A 21,292-nucleotide genomic window follows, 5' to 3' on the forward strand; every position below is an offset into this window, starting at 1 on the left:
CTGAGCTTAGCCATCCAGCGACCTCGGTGCAAATTTTAGGACTAAAAATAATATTGTGAGGTGTTCAGAATAGACTGAAAATGAGTGGAAATTATGGTTATTGAGGTTAATAATACTTTGGGATCAAAATGACCCCCAAATTCTATGATTTAAGCTGTTTTTTAGGGTTTTTTGAAAAAAACACCCGAATCCAAAACACACCCGAATCCGACAAAAAAAATTCGGTGAGGTTTTGCCAAAACGCGTTCGAACCCAAAACACGGCCACGGAACCGAACCCAAAACCAAAACACAAAACCCGAAAAATTTCCGGTGCACATAAGTTGCTACACAAATTACTTACACTCTGGGAGCAAACACTGTGGGGGGGTAACACACCACTAGCAGCCCTAGGGGTGGGCCAGCAGCACAGACTATATCATACTCTCCAACATTTTACACATAAAAATCGGTACAAATTAGGAAAGGTGGCGTGGTCATGAGTAAAGGGGGCGTGGCCACGTCCCTTTTCCTATACTTTCAATAAAAGTTTGGAGAGCCAAAAATCGGTACAGACCATAAAAAAAGGTACTGTACCTGCTAAAATGGTACAGTTGGAGGGTATGCTATATCAGGACATGCATGATATGTTCATACCTCCCAACTTTGGTTGCCGTCAAGGAGGGACATCGGCGCGGCATAGCTGCGCCCGCCTGGAAAAAGAGGGTGTGGCTTTGCGGGAGTGCCCGCGACAGCGAGCCACGCCCCCGGTTTTCGTCACTTTGGGGGCATGCCCAGCGGTCTGTGAGCCGCTGGCATGCCCCTCTCTCCCTCTGCCTCTTTTTAATAGACTCCCAACTGCCCCTCCCCCCCACCGCGGGACACTGTGGCCCGCGGGTGTGACAGCGGGACAGTCCCAAAACAACGGGACTGTCCTGCGAAAATCGGGACAGTTGGGAGGTATGTATGTCAGTGATGTCAGGGCCAGTGACATGATGTGAGGAGGTGAATGGAGGTAGCACGAACCCACACACAGAGTTATATAGTGGAAGTAGCACGGTCCCCCAGCAGCACAGAGTAAAGCAGGAGATACATAATGCGCTACGCTATATAAGAAACTGTAAATAAATCAATAATTTCACAGGGACAGTGACAGTGACATGTTGTGAGGAGGGGAATGAAGGCAGCAGGAAGCCACAGACTGAGAGTTGTATAGTGGGAAGAGCAGGGTCCCTTGGGGGAACAAAAAGGGGTCCGGCCACTACACAAAGTGCATTAGGGAAACAAGATATGCCTATATACTATATACTCTCCAACCAACGTAAATTAATGAACAATTAACATTCTAATTTACCATCCTAATCCCATAGCGAAACATGGGTATTCAGCTGTCTGTGTGTTTTTAATATTTACATTTATTTTTGTAAACAGACATTCTTAAAGTCTGGGGCAATGCCGGGAACTCCAGCTAGTATTTAATACATTTAGGTATGAAAACAGAGCACATCCTTGTTTTTAATTAATCTGCCTCTCTCTATTTCTTTTTCTATCACATTATTCTTATTGTTTATTTTCTTTTATATTTTGCTTGCAAGAGCTCTATTATAGTGCACACATATAAAATCAGATATTAAAGTAACGATATATGAGCAATAAATAGCATTAAGGAAATTGATACCTATTTAAAGCATATTTAATAATTTTTACATTTTATTAAGAAAGGATTGAGTGCTCCCTCTTGGTAACTGATTCCCTTTTCTTTGGTCCATTTGTATAAAAGCATGAATCAGTGGGTAGCACCAACAGAACATTGGGGGGTCATTCCGAGTTGTTCGCTCGCAAGCGGATTTTAGCAGATTTGCTCATGCTAAGCCGCCGCCTACTGGGAGTGAATCTTAGCATCTTAAAATTGCGAACGATGTATTCGCAATATTGCGATTACACACCTCGTAGCAGTTTCTGAGTAGCTCCAGACTTACTCGGCATCTGCGATCATTTCACTGCTTGTCGTTCCTGGTTTGACGTCACAAACACACCCAGCGTTCGCCCAGACACTCCTCCGTTTCTCCGGCCACTCCTGCGTTTTTTCCGGAAACGGTAGCGTTTTTTCCCACACACCCATAAAACGGCCTGTTTCCGCCCAGTAACACCCATTTCCTGTCAATCACATTACGATCGCCAGAACGATGAAAAAGCCGTGAGTAAAAATCCTAACTGCATAGCAAATTTACTTGGCGCAGTCGCAGTGCGGACATTGCGCATGCGCATTAAGCGGAAAATCGCTGCGATGCGAAGATTTTTACCGAGCGAACAACTCGGAATGACCCCCATTGTGATACAGATCTGTAAGGTCCCTTATCAGAAAAGTATTTATTTACATTATTTTTAGTGTGGGATGTCCTTCCATTGTCTATATTAAATACAGTAATTTCTCAGATTTGTAAATCAATCATGTGAATTTATTATAAATAGGAATCATTTCAGATGTGTGACTGATACATTTATAGTAATATAACTGCACATGATAGCTGTTCATCCTCCTTTCAAACTACTGAAATCAAACAAGCACCACCTAGTGGTAAATTCAGTTAACTAACAATTCCTATGAGTGTACCCAAAATACCAAGGAGAATGAATAATACATCAAGAGGGTTGGGGGGGGGGGGGGCACTTTAAATGAGCACGGCTGATTGGAAAAACCCTGTGACGTGGAGTATTACCTGCATCGGCAGGGTTTTGCTATTCAGTTACAGGAGAGGAAGTGAGACTTGGTGACTTCTATAGTATTTACCATGTCTTTTTTTATGCACCCCAGACCCCAGAGTGAAGTCTGATTTTTCCTAAAATCAATATTTTTAGGAAAAATCACAGGGACTCGCTCTGGCACACTTGTGGCACCACCGATGAGCACTAATTAAGCAATTGGAAATTTCCAATTAGTGTAATTGGACATTACTCACCTTCCGAAGCTGTGTTTTCTCCTCCAGCATCGGGATCTGGGTCTTCTGCAGCAGTGGTGAGTGTAAAATGTATGTGAGTGTGTGCATGTGTGTGTGTGAAACCCCTGGTGTGTGTGACACTGCCCCCCCCCCCCTCCTCCTTGTGTGAGTGTATTCCACTTCTCCTGAAGGCAGCGGCTGAGAGAACTACATTTCCCAGCAGCCCTTGAGCCTCCCAGTAGCACTCAAGAGACTCCAAGCAGCACTTTCCCCAGTGAGAAGATGGATGGGAGACCAATGGAGCCGCAGAGACCGCCAGAGGGGTGAGTATCTGTTTCAACTGAAGGATCCTCTTCTTCGACGAGTCCGTGTTCTCCAAAGATCTTCTGGACAAGGGGTCTAATTCAGACCTGTTCGCTCGCTAGGTTTTTTTTGCAGTCCTGCGTTTGCATAGTCGCTGCCCATAGGGGAGTGTATTTTCGCTTAGCAAAGGTGCGAACGTAAGTGTAGCAGAGCTGTATAAACAGATCTTGTGCAGTCTCTGAGTAGCCCAGGACTTACTCAGCCTCTGCGATCACTTCAGCCTGTCCGGGACCGGAATTGACGTCAGGAACCCTCCCTGCAAACACATGTGTCACAGCCGTCTTCTGTAACCCTGTCTTCCGAGGGTAAGTTCGAGATCAGTGGTAAAGCCACAACACCAATTGGGATTTTACTATTTCTCACAATACAGGTGAATAAAATAACACACTATGAAACAGAGGATTAAGTCTTGTTTTAAAGAATGAACTGGCTCCTCGTCTTTATTTCTGTTCACAGAATTTAGTGTAACTACTTAAACTCATAACATTAATTTTTACCAACAGTTAATTGGTCAATCTAGTTTCACCATGCCCATCAATTCCACACTACTACAACACTGCAATTTTATTTCACAGCAACTGCCAATCCGCGTCGGTCGTCTCTGGGTGGGATATAAAGGTTAATGCATATACAATACCCCGTCAATGGAAATTTCCACCCTTACATTTTTATGCAGTCATTAAATAATAACTATATTCCTTCTATTACTGAGAGATTTAAACCTTAAGTAATATTGTCCACCAATTACTACTCTCTATATTGCCCAATTTCTAATGGCCATATCGTTGGTGCACATGAAGTTCTTTTTCCTTACACGTGTATACCTGGACTGTTTAGCTAGCTGAAATGTTGTTAGTTATATGAACTAATCTCCGTGGCCTTCGTTGAGGATTATTAGTCTAACATTATGTGTTGTTTGTAATCCACAGGTAATTGCGATTTTATACTTTATCAATCATCCTGGTGACGAATTACATAGGGATGCTAGGATTCGGAGACGCAAGATGGATAACGAACTATTTCCCTTATCGGTGCAATAATTAAGGTAAGTCTGTATCTGACTGACACTTCTCTTTTTCCTTTAGGCTGTACTGTCTGACTTTTGACTATCAATTCCTCCGGTTCTGTGCTGCATATATGTTACATCTGACTGCGGTTTTTCTCTCTCTTAGGCTGGGTGGTCTGATCTTTTATTATTATTGATTGCTTTTATTATGAATTGCTTCGCAATTGTAGTGGGAAATAAACTGTCTGAAGAGCGGGGACACCTCTTACTAAGTCCCCTTCTTAGTGAGGTTGGGATGTCTAGCCTTTATTGTGCGTGGGGCTATTTCCCCTTCTTCAACACAGCCTGAGGTGATGCAGTGTGGGTATGAGTCTCTAAGATAATCTGCATAGGACCACCCCTGACCTAATTTGGCGTGACCGGGGGCCCACCCACACTCTGGTCACTCACGCTTTGAAGTCCGCCTTTATCCCACCGGGTTGGTGGGAGAGCCACTGCCACCTCCTGGAGGCCGTCCTTTCCCGCAGATCTCTCCTGCTACAGGCGGCCTGTAATCTGCGTCACCGCTGCGTTGAGCCGTCTTTCTCCGGCAATTAGGCAGAACGGGAGTCTCTGACGCCGCCGGGTATACCGGGGATGAAGATCAGGTAGGGGTGAGTAATTGCTGTCACCCGGGGTTCGTAACGGAGCCTCTTTCCTCGCTCGTCTGCGTAGCCACCGTCGCGTCACTCTGCCGTCCCCTGTTGCGTACCTCAGACTGCCCAACGGTCCTACTTCAACCCCGTTTTATCCACTCCGCTGGGGTTTCCGGATCTGTCCCGCCATCCGTTGGTATCGCGCGCTACCCTATGCTCCTCCACGTACGCTTGGATCTCCCCCTAAGTTCGGCGAAATGGAAAGGTCCCGAGGACACGAGCCAAACTCAACTCTGTGTCATTTCCAGTCCAGCCTGTACTATTTCGCCTCCATGAGGGTCCGCAACTAAGAGTTCTTTCTCTCTATAGGGTTGACTAATTTAAATAAAGCCTTTTGCCCTCTGTGAGAGTCTAATGAATTATAATACTATTTCCCTATATAACATGCCAGCGTAGAATGAGTGGGTATGCACTCGCACCAGCTTATCTTACACTCTAATAAGCCCCCTATAGATACCAGGGCATTACACATGGACGTGCCTGCATTTTTCCAACCACTCCCAGAAAATGGTCAGTTGACACCCACAAACGGCTCTTCCTGTCAATCTCTTGGCAAATGCCCATGCAAATGGATTCTTCGCACAAACCCTTCGCTGAGTGGCAATCTGCTTTGTACACGTGTTGCACGTGTACAAAGCAGATTGCCACTCAGCGAAGGGTTTGTGCGAAGAATCCAGCGCATTGCATATGCATGCGCAGTTTAGACCTGATCGCCCGCTGTACGAAAACGCTGAATTAGGCCCAATGACCCTTGTACACCCCAGGCTAAGACTTGTAGAACTCTCTAGCAGGTCTTCTAGCCTATAATAGCCACTTTTCCTGTAAGGCGCTATGTGCCTACCTGTACTGAGATGCCACCAGGACTTACGCCCCTGGAGGTAGTACAAGCTTAACCTGGAGTGACCCACATCAATGCTGGTAGATGCAGAGCCGGCCCTAACCAATGTGATGCCCTAGGCAAGATTTTGGCTGGTGCCCCCTAGCACCACCGCTGGTTCCGCCTCTGACCTTGTACCCCCTATATTTTAAATAGGAACAGTTCGCACATTTGGCGCGCAGCCCAAAAAGGGGGGTGTTTTTGCTGGCAAGGGGCATGGCCACACAATAACCTCAATTCCAATTACGCCACACAGTACTGCAACTTTATTTACATATGATCATGCGATAGTGTCCATAATTCATATTACATCCCACAGCAGTATCACTTTACCTTATAAACATTACTCCTCACAGCAGTATCCCTTATTCACATTACATCACACTGAATTGCTCCTTATTCACATTACACCACACCCTATTGCTCTTTATTCACATTAGATGACACAGTAGTGCCCTTTCTATACGTAAAGCCACATAGTAGAGCATTTACAAACATTCCACACAGTAATGCCCCTTACACATATGAGACACCTTATTAATGTCCTTATAAACATAATGCACCTTACACATTATGACAATCTTTATTAATGCCCTTTTGCACATAATGTCCCTTACACATATGCCGCACATTATTAATGCCCTTATACACATAATGACACACATAGTACCCCCTATACATTTGCTGCACATTATTAGTGCCCCTATATACATAATGACACACACACACACAGTAGTACCCTGTTACACATATGCCACACATTATTAATGCCCTTATACACATAATGACACACATAGTGCCCCTTACACATATGTTGCACATTATTAATGCATTTTTACATGACACACATAATGCTCCCTACGCATATTCCGAACACTACTGCACAACCAACCCACTCACATGCACACAGCACTCGCACTGCAACTAACACTGTGACCTCTGCCTCTGCTTGGATACAGATGTGTCCTCATAAATACTGCCTCAATGCTAACGTCGGGCACACCCTTTTTTTATGAAAATGCATCTTATTTGCATTGCTATATGGCTAGGATACACAAGCAGCTTCTGCTGATTAAAATGATATGCAGCATGCCTATATATTGTGTGAGACTGTGGCTGTATCTGCATATGAAATGCTACACACAGAATATAGGCATGCTGCATATCATTTTACTCAGCAGAAGCTGCTGATGCCCCTAGGCATATCAAATTCCCTAGGCAATTGCCTAGTTTGCCTATGCCTATGGCCGGCTCTGGGTAGATGAGAACAAAAAGTAACACTACCAAATCTGAATCTCTCTGCACATGTTTCATCTGCCCCACCTGTGGTGCAACATGGTTTTGCCCAATTGCTAACTTTTTTTGTTTGCTAACAAACCTGAATAACCTGAAGTAGTCTGAGTGGATATGACAGTGGGGACCTTTGAGCCACAGGTAACAAGTCATTTGGGAATCCGTATAGCTGTTAGGGCATGGGCGTATTAACAGAGAAGGAGGACCCTTTTCTGCAGCTGTGCGAGGCACAGACACTATTGCACTTACACAAATCAAGATTTTGTAATACGCATGAGCTATTTTACAGAAAAATGGTGAGGTGAGTATTTAAAAAAATTAGTGCAGGGTGTGCGGTGTGGCCCCCCCTGGATTCCAGGGGCCCGTGTCCACTGCACACACTGCACTCATTATAGATACGCCACTTTGTTAGGGACATATTCATAATGTATCGCAATATTCGGAGGCAATTAATAACTGCATATTACTAGAATAAAGTATAATGATTTATACGTGTTTTCATAGATTACTTTATTTTCTTGGTTTTTTTTTTGGTTTTTTTTTAATAACTGTGGGGGCAATGTGTGTGTGTGTGTGTGTGTGTGTGTGTATTTTCTGCCTTTGGGGGGACAATCAGCGGTGCAAGTAGAAATATTTTCTTAGTGGCCAAAAATGGGCCTGTTCACTTGTCAAGAGGGGGCGTGTTCACACAAACTAGGGGGTGGCTACATGACAATAGGGGCGTGGCCATATTATGCCACACACCGTAATGCCCCTTACACATTATGCCAAACACTGTAATGCCCATTACACATTATGCCACACACCGTAATGCTTTTTACACATTATGGTACACACCGTAATGGCCATTACATATTATACCATACACCCTAGGTGGGGTCAGAGAGTACTTCCAGGTGAACTTGTGTATAAATATAGATGCATGCAGGTAGGAGACCATACTGCCTTGAGGAAGAGTTGTTGGTAACTGGAAACGCGTTGAGGGACACTTTGGTTGACTTACCTGCATCCAATAATCTAAAAGGAAGCATCGTGTCTGGAGGCTGGCAATTAGCGTGGAGGGAAGAAGGAAGGGATCCAGAACCTCCCATTAATACTTGTTCTGTGTCTTGCCAGAAGCTAGACACAGAACAAGTCCATTTTTACTTACCCTCTGTGTGGTGGACACATTATATAAGTTGTGTTATTGTGAACTCAAACTGTAAAACCTTTTTTTTTTTTTTAAAGAAATTTATTGCACTATATTCTCCATTTTTTTCTGACTTTTTGCATGGAGTTTCTACTAGCAGTTTATCCTGTGACTGCTGGGAAAGAAATCCACTTTGAGAATTAATCGACATACAAATATAAAGGAATGTCATATCTAATCTTATTCATGGACTATAGTGCACAGCGCTCCAGCGCTCTCGGAATGGTTGTGTCTATGTTGCCTTCGTGCAAAGGACCTGGACGTGACAAAACGAGTGGGCAGGAGAGAACTCCCGCCCTTACAGCCCCTAAATATTTTCTTCATTCTCCGATGGTTTGGGGTATTTTTTTTTTCTATGCAGCATTGGACCCTTGTGGGCTCGCTCCGCTCGCCACGCATCGGGCTTGGTGTCTCGCTCCACTCCGTTTCCCTCGCCACACTTTTCTATTCCAAATAGATTGTGACATGGACCCAGGGGTTTATGGAAAAGATCCTCTGCACGAAGAGAAACTAGACGCTACCCTCCCGGAATCTGCACTTCTGGGTAGCGCTGGGCATGCTGCACTCACCTGACAGAGGGTAGCGGTGAAATAGTACCTCTAGTATCTGTCTTCTACGTGGCCATTTTTGGAGGGGCGCACGGACAGAGACCCTGCGGCGCTGGAGGTGGGCTGGTGGTATGGCGTACTGGCACTGTATTTCTTAATAGTGCGCCGTACTACCCTTCTTTCAGCACTGGGAGCAACGTGTGTTGGGTTTTTTACTGTGGTGGATAATGTGTGTTTTCATTTCTATTGAGATGGGGATGGGGGGGCTAGGTGTAATGGCACTCCAAAAATTCTTGCACAGAATAATAGTAGACTGGGTCCAACCATGTAAATGCTGCTTGACAAAGTAAGAATAAGTCTATGTATCAGTATCATGTCGCTAGCACTATATGCAAGGGTCACAAGCTAGTATGTTAGGGGTAATTTTTTCAGATTTTCTATGGATATATACACAAGCCAAGAAATGGAATATAGGAGGCATGGATGATAGCTTACCCCCAAAAATCACAAGTACAGTACAAATTCTGCATCATACGTAGGCTTGAATCCAAAGAAGAGAATGTAGTGATAAGTTGTGTGACATCTATAAGGATAGTTATACTGTAGTAGCATTTTTGAGGAAATGTAAATGCAGTTAGAATTGACATGCAAGATAAAGAAGATGAAGATAACTGTAAACCCCACTACTTATTACTCGCCTACCACTGCCAATGAAGAGGTCATTACAAGTGTTTGAACCCAGTGTTGGAGAGGTTGTTTGCATATTGGATTGCATGTGCTAATAGTTTAAGGCATTCTTTGCTTGGATCCTAGAATCATCTAAAGCTGCCTCGCAGGAGGAGATCAGGGCCCTCATTCCGAGTTGTTCGCTCGTTGCCGATTTTCGCTATACTGCGATTTGTTGCTAATTGCGCATGCGCATGGTATGCAGCACGCATGTGCTTAGTTATTTAACACAAAGCTTAGTAGATTTACACAAGCTTGAGCGACGTTTTTTCATCGCTCAAGTGATCGTAGTGTGATTGACAGAAAGTGGGTGTTTCTGGGCGGAAACTGGCCGTTTTCAGGGAGTGTGCTGAAAAACGCAGGCATTCCACGTAAAAACACAGGAGTGGCTGGAGAAATGGGGGAGTGGCTGGCCGAACGCAGGGCGTGTTTGTGACGTCAAACCAGGAACTAAACGGACTGAGGTGATCGCAATTTAGGAGTAGGTCTGGAAATACTCAGAAACTGCAACTAATAATTTAGTAGCAGATTTCCTAATCTTTCGTTCGCTATTCTGCTAAGCTAAGATACACTCCCAGAGGGCGGCGGCCTAGCGTGTGCAATGCTGCTAAAAGCAGCTAGCGAGCGAACAACTCGTAATGAGGGCCAAGGACTTATGAAGGCAGGCATGTCAAACTCAAAATTCCAACCGGGACGAATATTTAAGGTCTAAGAGAAAATTAAAAGTCTTATATGCAATTTTGAAAGCCCTCTGTGGGTGTTTGCATCACCGATCACAGAATATTAAGACCCATGAGCCAGCTTTTGCTGCTGTGTATTTCCCTGTGATGGAGGGCATCTGGGCATGCTGCATTTTCAAGGTACGGAGTGGCAGCACAAATCATAGACATATGTATATACACAGTATATATGTGTAAGGACCATATATATATGACTTTATGAAAGAAAAATAAATTTATATAAAGGGGCATCCCCAGTTGCGCTAAGGATAGACTATAGCAGCACCTCTAGATGAATCTCCTGTTAGCAAAGATTTTAAAATAATAAATACCACAATAATCTGAGGGCGGTAATAGTAATGTTCCTTATTTAAGCCATTCACAGTCAGATATTTAGCATAACAGATAGATTTAGCAAAAAAAAAAAAAAAAATTACTTCTGTATGTAAAAAAGTTTATTCACAATAGAATTATAAAAAATACAATAATGTATGAACAACATCTGTTAATACAGTTTTACAAATAGACTATATGTATTTGTCAAGTTTGAGCTCAGTACAGCGAGTTTCTTTGGTGACATTTACTCGTAATGTAATACAGATGTTGAACTGTACATATAATTCAAACGCTTTTCATCCTGAAGGGCTTCCTCAGGGGTAGAAATATAGTGCCCAAAATAATTAGAGATGAACGGGTTCAGTTCTCCGAGAACCGAACCCCCCGAACTTCACGTGGTTTACACGGGTCCGAGGCAGCCTCTGTTCTTCCCGCCTTACTCGCAAAACCCGAACGGGGGAAAACGTCATCATCCCGCTGTCGGATTCTCGCGAGATTCGGATACCATATAATGAGCCGCGCGTCGCCGCCATTTTCACTCGTGCATTGTAGATTGAGCAGAGAGGACGTGTCTAAGTTCTCTGAGTGAAAAGCTCAATATCTGTGCTCAGTATCAGTGCTGCATTGTGGTGACCAGTATACCACAGTACAATAGTCCAGTGCTGTTCTCGCTGCCCAGTGTCTGTTCTAGTATCCTTATCAGTGCTCAGGATCAGTGCTCATTGTCTTGCTGCTGCATTGTGGTGACCAGTATACTACAGTACAAGAGTCCAGTGCTGTTCTCGCTTACCAGTGTCAGTTCTAGTATCCTCATCAGTGCTCAGTATCACTACTCATTGTCTTGTGCTGCATTGTGGTGACCAGTATACTACAGTACAATAGTCCAGTGCTGTTCTCGCTGCCCAGTGTCAGTTCTAGTATCCACATCAGTGCTCAGTATCACTACTCATTGTCTTGTGCTGCATTGTGGTGACCAGTATACTACAGTACAATAGTCCAGTGCTGTTCTCGCTGCCCAGTGTCAGTTCTAGTATCCTAATCAGTGCTCAGTATCACTACTCATTGTCTTGTGCTGCATTGTGGTGACCAGTATACTACAGTACAAGAGTCCAGTGCTGTTCTCGCTTCCCAGTGTCAGTTCTAGTATCCTCATCAGTGCTCATTATCACTACTCATTGTCTTGTGCTGCATTGTGGTGACCAGTATACTACAGTAAAATAGTCCAGTGCTGTTCTCGCTGCCCAGTGTCAGTTCTAGTATCCACATCAGTGCTCAGTATCACTACTCATTGTCTTGTGCTGCATTGTCGTGACCAGTATACTACAGTACAATAGTCCAGTGCTGTTCTCGCTGCCCAGTGTCAGTTCTAGTATTCTAATCAGTGCTCAGTATCACTAGTACTCATTGTCTTGTGCTGCATTGTGGTGACCAGTATACTACAGTACAATAGTCCAGTGCTGTTCTCGCTGCCCAGTGTCAGTTCTAGTATCCACATCAGTGCTTAGCATCACTACTCATTGTCTTGTGCTGCATTGTGGTGACCAGTATATTACAGTACAATAGTCCAGTGCTGTTCTCGCTGCCCAGTGTGAGTTCTAGTATCCTCATCAGTGCTCAGTATCACTACTCATTGTCTTGTGCTGCATTGTGGTGACCAGTATACGACAGTACAATAGTCCAGTGCTGTTCTCGCTGCCCAGTGTCATTTCTAGTATCCTCATCGGTGCTCGGGATCAGTGCTCATTGTCTTGCTGCTGCATTGTGGTAAACAGTATACTAGAGTACATTACTAAAAGTCCAGTGTCTTGTGCTGCATCTTGCTGCTGTAGGGTGCTGTGGTAGTGTCCTTTCACTGTCCATTCCAGTCACAGTGGTATCTGGTATCTATCTAGTGCTCAGTATCACTACTCATTGTCTTGTGCTGCATTGTGGTGACCAGTATACTACAGTACAATAGTCCAGTGCTGTTCTCGCTTCCCAGTGTCAGTTCTAGTATCCTCATCAGTGCTCAGTATCACTACTCATTGTCTTGTGCTGCATTGTGGTGACCAGTATACTACAGTACAATAGTCCAGTGCTGTTCTCACTGCCCAGTGTCAGTTCTAGTATCCTCATCAGTGCTCAGGATCAGTGCTCATTGTCTTGCTGCTGCATTGTGGTGACCAGTATACTACAGTACAATAGTCCAGTGCTGTTCTCGCTGCCCAGTGTCTGTTCTAGTATCCTCATCAGTGCTCAGTTTCACTACTCATTGTCTTGTGCTGCATTGTGGTGACCAGTATACTACAGTACAATAGTCCAGTGCTGTTCTCACTGCCCAGTGTCAGTTTTAGTATCCTCATCAGTGCTCAGGATCAGTGCTCATTGTCTTGTGCTGCATTGTGGTGACAAGTATACTACAGTACAGTAGTCCAGTGCTGCATCTCGCTGCCCAGTGTCAGTTCTAGTATCCTCATCAGTGCTCAGTATCACTGCTCATTGTCTTGTGCTGCATTGTGGTAAACAGTATACTACAGTACATTACTAAAAGTCCAGTGTCTTGTGCTGCATCTTGCTGCTGTAGGGTGCTGTGGTAGTGTCCTTTCACTGTGCATTCCAGTCACAGTGGTATCTGGTATCTTTCTAGTGGTATCTAATTCCAGACAATACTACCGTCTAATTCCATATATATTACTGGCATATAATTCCACACATTAAAAAATGGAGAACAAAAATTTAAAGGGTAAAATAGGGAAAGATCAAGATCCACTTCCACCTAGTGCTGAAGCTGCTGCCACTAGTCATGGCAGAGACGATTCAATGCCATCAACGTCGTCTGCTAAGGCCGATGCCCAATGTCATAGTAGAGAGCATGTAAAATCCAAAAAACAAAAGTTCAGTAAAATGACCAAAAAATCTAAATTAAAAGCGTCTGAGGAGAAGCATAAACTTGCCAATATGCCATTTACGACACGTAGTGGCAAAGAACGGCTTATGCCCTTGCCTATGTTCATGGCTAGTGGTTCAGCTTCACATGAGGATGGAAGCACTCATCCTCCCGCTAGAAAAATGAAGAGTTAAGCTGGCAAAAGCACAGCAAAGAACTACGCGTTCTTCTAAATCACAAATCCCCAAGGAGAATCCAATTGTGTCGGTTGCGATGCCTGACCTTCCCAACACTGGACTGGAAGAGGAGGCTCCTTCCACCATTTGCACACCCCCTGCAAGTGCTGGAAGGAGCACCCACAGTCCAGTTCCTGATAGTCAAATTGAAGATGTCACTGTTGAAGTACACCAGGATGAGGATATGGGTGTTTCTGGTGCTAAGGAGGAAATTGACAAGGAGGATTCTTATGGTGAGGTGGTTTGTTTAAGTCAGGCACCCGGGGAGACACCTGTTGTCTGTGGGATGAATAAGGCCATTGACATGCCTGGTCAAAATACAAAAAAAATCACCTCTTCGGTGTGGAATTATTTAAGCAGAAATGCAGACAACTGGTGTCAAGCCGTGTGTTGCCTTTGTCAAGCTGTAATAAGTAGGGGTAAGGACGTTAACCACCTAGGAACTTCCTCCCTTATACGTCACCTGGAGCGCATTCATCAGAAGTCATTGACAAGTTCAAAAACTTTGGGTGACAGCGGAAGCAGTCCACTGACAACTAAATCCCTTCTTCCTCTTGTACCCAAGCTCCTGCAAACCACACCACCAACTCCCTCAATGTCAATTTCCTCCTTAGACAGGAAAGCCAATAGTCCTGCAGGCCATGTCACTGGCAAGTCTGACGAGTCCTCTCCTAACTGGGATTCCTCCGATGGATCCTTGAGTGTAACACCTACTGCTGCCGGGGCTGCTGTTGTTGCTGCTGGGAGTCGATCGTCATCCCAGAGGGGAAGTCGGAAGACCACTTGTACTACTTCCAGTAAGCAATTGACTGTCCAACAGTCCTTTGCGAGGAAGATGAAATATCACAGCAGTCATCCTGTTGCAAAGCGGATAACTCAGGCCTTGACAACTATGTTGGTGTTAGACGTGCATCCGGTATCCGCCATTAGTTCACAGGGACTTAGAGAATTGCTTGAGGTAGTGTGTCCCCGGTACCAAATACCATCTAGGTTCCACTTCTCTAGGCAGGCGATACCGAGAATGTACACAGACGTCAGAAAAAGAGTCACCAGTGTCCTAAAAAATGCGGTTGTACCCACTGTCCACTTACTCACAGACATGTGGACAAGTTGAGCAGGGCAGACTAAGGACTATATGACTGTGACTGCCCACTGGGTAGATGTATTGCCTCCTGCAGCAACAACAGCAGCAGCGGCACCAGTAGCAGCATCTCGCAAATGCCAACTCGTTCCTGGGCAGGCTACGCTTTGTATCACCGCTTTCCATAAGAGGCACACAGCTGACAACCTCTTATGGAAACTGAGGAACATCATCGCAGATTGGCTTACCCCAATTAGACTCTCCTGGGGATTTGTGACATTGGACAACGCCACCAATATTGTGCGTGATTACATGTGGGCAAATTCCAGCACGTCCCATGTTTTGCACATACAATGAATTTGGTGGTGCAGAATTTTAAAAAAAATGACAGGGGCATGCAGGAGAGGCTGTCGGTGGCCCGAAGAATTGCATTCAGCCACCGCGTGCCGAAGACTGGAGCACCAGCAAACACTCCTGAACATGCCCTGTCATCAGCTGAAACAAGAGGTGGTAACGAGGTGGAATTCAACCCTCTATATGCTTCAGAGGATGGAGGAGCAGCAAAAGGCCATTCAAGCCTATACATCTGCCTACGATATAGGCAATGGAGGGGGAATGCACCTGACTCAAGCGCAGTGGAGAATGATTTCAACGTTGTGCAAGGTTCTCCAACCCTTTGAACTTGCCACATGTGAAGTCAGTTCAGACACTGTCAGCCTAAGTCAGGTCATTCCCCTCATCAGGCTTTTGCAGAAGCTGCTGGAGAGATTGAAGGAGGAGCTTAAACGGAGTGATTCCGCTAGACATGTGGGACTTGTGGATGGAGCCCTTCATTCGCTTAACCAGGATTCACAGGTGGTCAATCTGTTGAAATCAGAGCACTACATTTTGGCCACCGTGCTCGATACTAGGTTTAAAGCCTACATTGTATCTCTCTTTCCGGCAGACATAAGTCTGCATATGTTCAAAGACCTGCTGGTGAGACAATTGTCAAGTCAAGCGGAACGTGACCCGCCAACAGCTCCTCCTTCATTTTCTCCCGCCACTGGAGCTGCCAGGAAAAGGATAAAATTTCCAAAACATCCCGCTGGCGGGGATGCAGGGCAGTCAGGAGCAATAGCTGACCTCTGGTCCGGACTGAAGGACCTGCCAACGATTACTGACATGTCGACTTCTGTCACTGCATATGATTCTGTCACCATTGAAAGAATGGTGGAAGATTATATGAGTGACAGTATCCAAGTAGGCATGTCAGACAGTCCGATTATATACTGGCAGGAAAAAGAGGCAATTTGGAGGCCCTTGCACAAACTGGCTTTATTTTACCTAAGTTGCCCCCCCTCCGGTGTGTACTCCGAAAGAGTGTTTAGTGCAACCAGTAACCTTGTCAGCGATCGGTGTAGGAGGTTACTTCCAGAAAATGTGGAGAAGATGATGTTCAGCAAAATGAATTATAATCAATTCCTCCGTGGAGACATTTACCAGCAATTGCCTCCAGAAAGTACACAGGGACCTGTGATGGTGGATTCCAGTGGGGACGAATTAATACTCTGTGAGGAGGGTGATGTACACAGTGAAAGGGGTGAGGAATCGGAGGATGAGGAGTAGGTGGACATCTTGCCTCTGTAGAGCCAGTTTGTGCAAGGAGAGATTGATTGCTTCTTTTTTGGTGGGGCCCAAACCAACCAATCATTTCAGCCACAGTCGAGTGGCAGACCTGTTGCTGAAATGATGGGTTTGTTAAAGTGTGCATGTCCTGTTTATACAACATAAGGGTGGATGGGAGGGACCAAGGACAATTCCACACTACACCTCTTTTTTTTTTTTTTCCATTATTTGTTCTTTGGGGCCTAGTTTTTAAAAGTGCCATCCTGTCTGCCACTGCAGTGCCACTCCTAGATGGGCCAGGTGTTTGTGCCGCCCACTTGGGTCGCTTAGCTTAGTCATCCAGCGACCTCGGTGCAAATTTTAGGACTAAAAATAATATTGTGATGTGTGAGGTGTTCAGAATAGACTGGAAATGAGTGGAAATTATGGTTATTGAGGTTAATAATACTATAGGATCAAAATTACCTCTAAATTCTATGATTTAAGCTGTTTTTGAAAAAAAAAAAAAAACAGAATCGGACAAAAATTCTTAAGGGAGGTTTTGCCAAAACGCGTCTGAATCCAAAACACGACCGCGGAACCGAATCCAAAACCAAAACACAAAACCCGAAAAATGCCCGCTGCACATCTCTAAAAATAATACGTGAAAAGTACAACTTGATACAGACAATACACCACTGGTAGTGCCAGGTTTGGCCTTTCTGAAAAGTAACTGTATTTAGGATGTGTGATCAATAACACTGTCACAAACTTAATTCTCTTGTGGGACTAAGTCCTCTTTGGGCTATAATCATATAATGGCCAATACCATTTATGATGGTGCAATATTGTATATCAGAAATCAAGTACTGAGCTTTTAGTGTTTCCGCTAGTCAATGCGGAACCCTCAACACAGTTTCTAGTGGGAGGTCAAAACAATTGGGACAGAGGTATCAGTGTGTCTTTCCCAATGTTCAGTGGACACTTGGGCACTACCTCAGAGGCAGAAGTTGGTCCTGGCTCCTGCAGACAGAACTTGTTCCTGGTAAGTGGCCAGATGGAGTGTCAAGCGCTCCGGGGTAAGTCCCGGTGAAGTACAGTAGCATGGCTGATCTTCCTTCTCCTCTCTGCCTGCTTCCGCCTGCACAGTCCAGGTGACACTGCCCCTCCTATACCATACTAAAGGAACTGTGGGGCCCGGAACCCACAGGCAGCAGAATATTAATGAATCTGGCACACAGGGCACCAAAATGTATAGTTACGGCTCTCTCAGTATGATTCAAACTACCCATTTTTTGGATGGATTTAATCAAACAGGAAAAATACAAGATTATATTAATTTGAACACCGAAGGAGTAGTTTACTGTATACAATGCCAGTGCCAATAAAGTACATTGGGATAACAAGATCACTAAAAAAAGATAATCCTTAAGCATAAGGAAGTATACGCAATGCTGAATCCAATTTGAAAATAATCAAACAGTTAACATCAGGCATTTTTATTACCAACATAAAGGGAAAGCTCAAAAAACTTCCAGGCCTTCAGAAGTTAATGCAATCATATACAAAAATAAAGATGAGGTTACATTATAGCAAATACAGTAAAAAAATATTTTATATAACTAAGGTTTTGGTATACTGGAATTTGTATTTTTTGTGTTTGTAAAGTATATAAACATACTGCTAGACTTTCACTTATAAATGATATTTTTTCGTTATTTCATTTATTTACACACTATCAGTGGGATGTAATGGGGTGCAAGTTTCTATGCTGAACAAATCCACACCTTCTCGTACATTAGAAGTGGCCAGTTTGTCCCTAAACTCGCCCCAATGTAATAGCCTGTGAGTATTTAAGTTCGAGGCTATTACATTGTGCGATGTAGTGCAAGTTTTCTAGAATGAAAGCTCGCACAATGTAATGTGACGTTGTGCGAATTTGACAGAAGCATGCACAAATCAGTGAGATCCATGCATGCTTCTGTCAGGAAAACGAAAGAAATGGTAAAAAAAAGACGTGCAGATCCCCCCCGCAAAAGTATAACCAGCACTGGGCTACACTAGCCAGGAGACCCCAATAAATGGGTCCCATCCTCCAGGCACCCAAGGGCCACGGATGAAGCCCGGGGCTTTGGCCGCCACCCCTGGGCTGTGGGTGGCAACTTCATAGTTTTTTTTGTGTAAAAATAGAAATAAATATTGTCTTTTGCTGTGGAACTACAAGTCCCATCAAGGTTCCCCGCATGCTGGTACTTGGAGAACCACAAGTACCAGCATGTGGGACATTTAAGGGCCCACTGGTAACTGTAGTTCCACATCAAAATAAGTATTCAAATAAAGACAATCAACACACATCGTGATAGTATAGCTTTAATAAATCACACTTACACACTCACATATACTGTACTTACCTACATCCTATGCCACCATTCACGTCCACTTGTCCTGTGGAATCCATAGGGTATCTGTAATAAAAAAATATATATATTTTTTTAATATATTTCCAGTGTAGTGCTCTTTGTTCTATGTAGGCATCCACAGGGTTAAAAAAAAAAATAACAAAAAAATCCCGGCCCACCAGACTAAACATGGATCCCCTTTCCCTGAATGCCGGTACCCCTCATGACTCCTGTCACTTGGGGACCCGCCAGCCAATCAGGGAGTGCCATGTTTTGGATGTTTTAGGTGTGAGTTGTAAACTCGCATCCTATTACATTGCCCAAGTTCTATTTTTGCAATGGCAAAACATCTCAATGTGTGTTTTGTCATTGTGAGTTTTGGGCTTGCAGGAAACATGCAAGTTTCCATGTTCCCATTCCCCATTACATTGGTCGAGTTTGCAAAATGTGCGAGTTTAGCGCTAAACTTGCACATTTGTGCAAACTCGCACTGCATTACATTTGGCCCTCTATATTTAATTGTAGAGCACCTATTACATTTATTCTCCACTTTTGTATACATAGTCACATTATAAGAAAATATATGTGTTACATGATTTAAAAATGATAGAACTATTATTATGATATATACTAAAAGAAGAACACTCTATAATTCATGTTATCACATATACGGGTAAATGTAAAATGTGGGATTTCCACAAAGAAATGTCTGTATTTTTAAAGCGGCAATCGTTTACAAGGCAAAACGAGGTTGGTTTTGCCTTGCCCACAGTCCAGCTACATACCAAAACCCGACTATCTGCCAGCAGCCCGACTACCCCCCTCACCCCCAGCAGTCTAACTAAGCCTCCTGCTGCCTATCCAGAGGCGTCACTTACATGTGTGACACCCGGTGTAAAAGGGGTGGTGGCTTTGTGCGCTCTGTCAAAAGGTGGCATGGCTTCGCAAGATGTGAGAGCGTGGTTTTGAGGCACAGGGGCGTGGTTACGCTTCCCGACCCCCATTTTCATCACTATGGGTGTACGGGAGGTGCTGGCTGACTGTGGAGTCTGCAGTGCCGGCTTTTTCACAGTGACAGAAGCTGGGCACTGCACGTAATGTTACAGTGCAGCACCCGCTTCCTGTCACTGAGCAGGAGCCGACACTTTGGTGAATCCCCTCGGTGGGTGACACCCAGGTGCAGACCACACCCCCCATACACCCATTGTGATGCCACTGTGCCTATCTAAAGGTGTATACACACGGATAGATTTGGTAAACGATCCAATATCGTTAATGACTTCAGGACAATTTGGTGTCAAATAGTGAACGTTTGGACAATTGATCTTTAACGATTATGATTTACACAAAAATACACAAGATTGACCTTATCTTGGGTCAAATTTAAATAAAGGGTGTGACTGAAGTAGACAAAGCTGGCCAGTGTCTTGGGGACATTCATCACTGTGCAGAAGCTTATAGGGAGTGGCATGAGGGGGCACTGCCAGTGGTGCAAGTAGAAAAAATGTCTTACAGGTACTGTGTGCGCATGCCAAAAAAAATGGGTGTGGCCAAATGCCACATGGGGCATGGCCAATGAAAATGGGGGCGTGATACACATATGGGGGGAGGGGCATACACATATGACCCTAATAGTGCCAGATACACGTTGCCCCACAGTGCCAGATAATGATATACATTGCCCCACAGTGCCAGATACACCTTGCCTCACTGTGCCAGGTACACAAATGCCCCCAGAGTGCCAGATATACATTGCCTCACAGTGCCAGATACACATTGCCCCACAGTGCCAGATACACAAATGCCCCCACTGTGCCAGATATACATTGCCCCCCAGTGCCAGATACAGAAATGCCTCCACAGTGCCAGATATGCCCCCAGTGCCAGATACTCATGTCCCCGCAGTGCCAGATATGGCCACAGTGCCAGATACACATGTCCCCGCAGTGCCAGATATGCCCCTAGTGCCAGATACACATTTCCCCCCCAGTGCCAGATACACATGTCCCCCCAGTGCTAGATATCCCCCAGTGCCAGATATCCCCCAGTGCCAGATATGCCCCCAGTGCCAGATACACATGTCCCCCCAGTGACAGATATGCCCCCAGTGCCAGATATGCTCCCAGTGCCAGGTATACATGTCCCCCCAGTGCCAGATATGCCCCCAGTGCCAGGTACACATGTCCCCCCCAGTGCCAGATATCCCCCAGTGCCAGATACACATGTCCCCCCAGTGCCAGATATGCCCCCAGTGCCAGATACACATGTCCCCCCCAGTGCCAGATACACATGTCCCCCCCCAGTGCCAGATACACATGTCCCACCCACTGCTAGATATCCCCCAGTGCCAGATATGCCCCCAGTGCCAGATACACATGTCCCCCAAGTGACAGATATGCCCCCAGTGCCAGATACACATGTCCCAGTGCCAGATACACATGTCCCCCCCAGTGC

At 44.8% G+C, this 21,292-nt stretch overlaps 1 protein-coding gene across 8 annotated transcripts in view; it reads left to right on the forward strand.

The window, feature by feature from the left end:
* Positions 1-21,292, forward strand: part of LOC134927903 (cytochrome c oxidase subunit 4 isoform 1, mitochondrial-like) — a 353,718-nt gene that overhangs the window by 47,465 nt on the left and 284,961 nt on the right. For all 8 annotated transcript variants that reach the window (XM_063923002.1, XM_063923005.1, XM_063923004.1 and 5 more), the window contains one exon: positions 4,210-4,325. The gene's annotated coding sequence lies outside the window, so the exon portion shown is untranslated. The remainder of the gene's footprint in view (positions 1-4,209; positions 4,326-21,292) is intronic.

The sequence above is a fragment of the Pseudophryne corroboree genome, chromosome 5, assembly GCF_028390025.1.
Source record: "Pseudophryne corroboree isolate aPseCor3 chromosome 5, aPseCor3.hap2, whole genome shotgun sequence".
Classification (NCBI taxonomy): Eukaryota; Metazoa; Chordata; class Amphibia; order Anura; family Myobatrachidae; genus Pseudophryne; species Pseudophryne corroboree.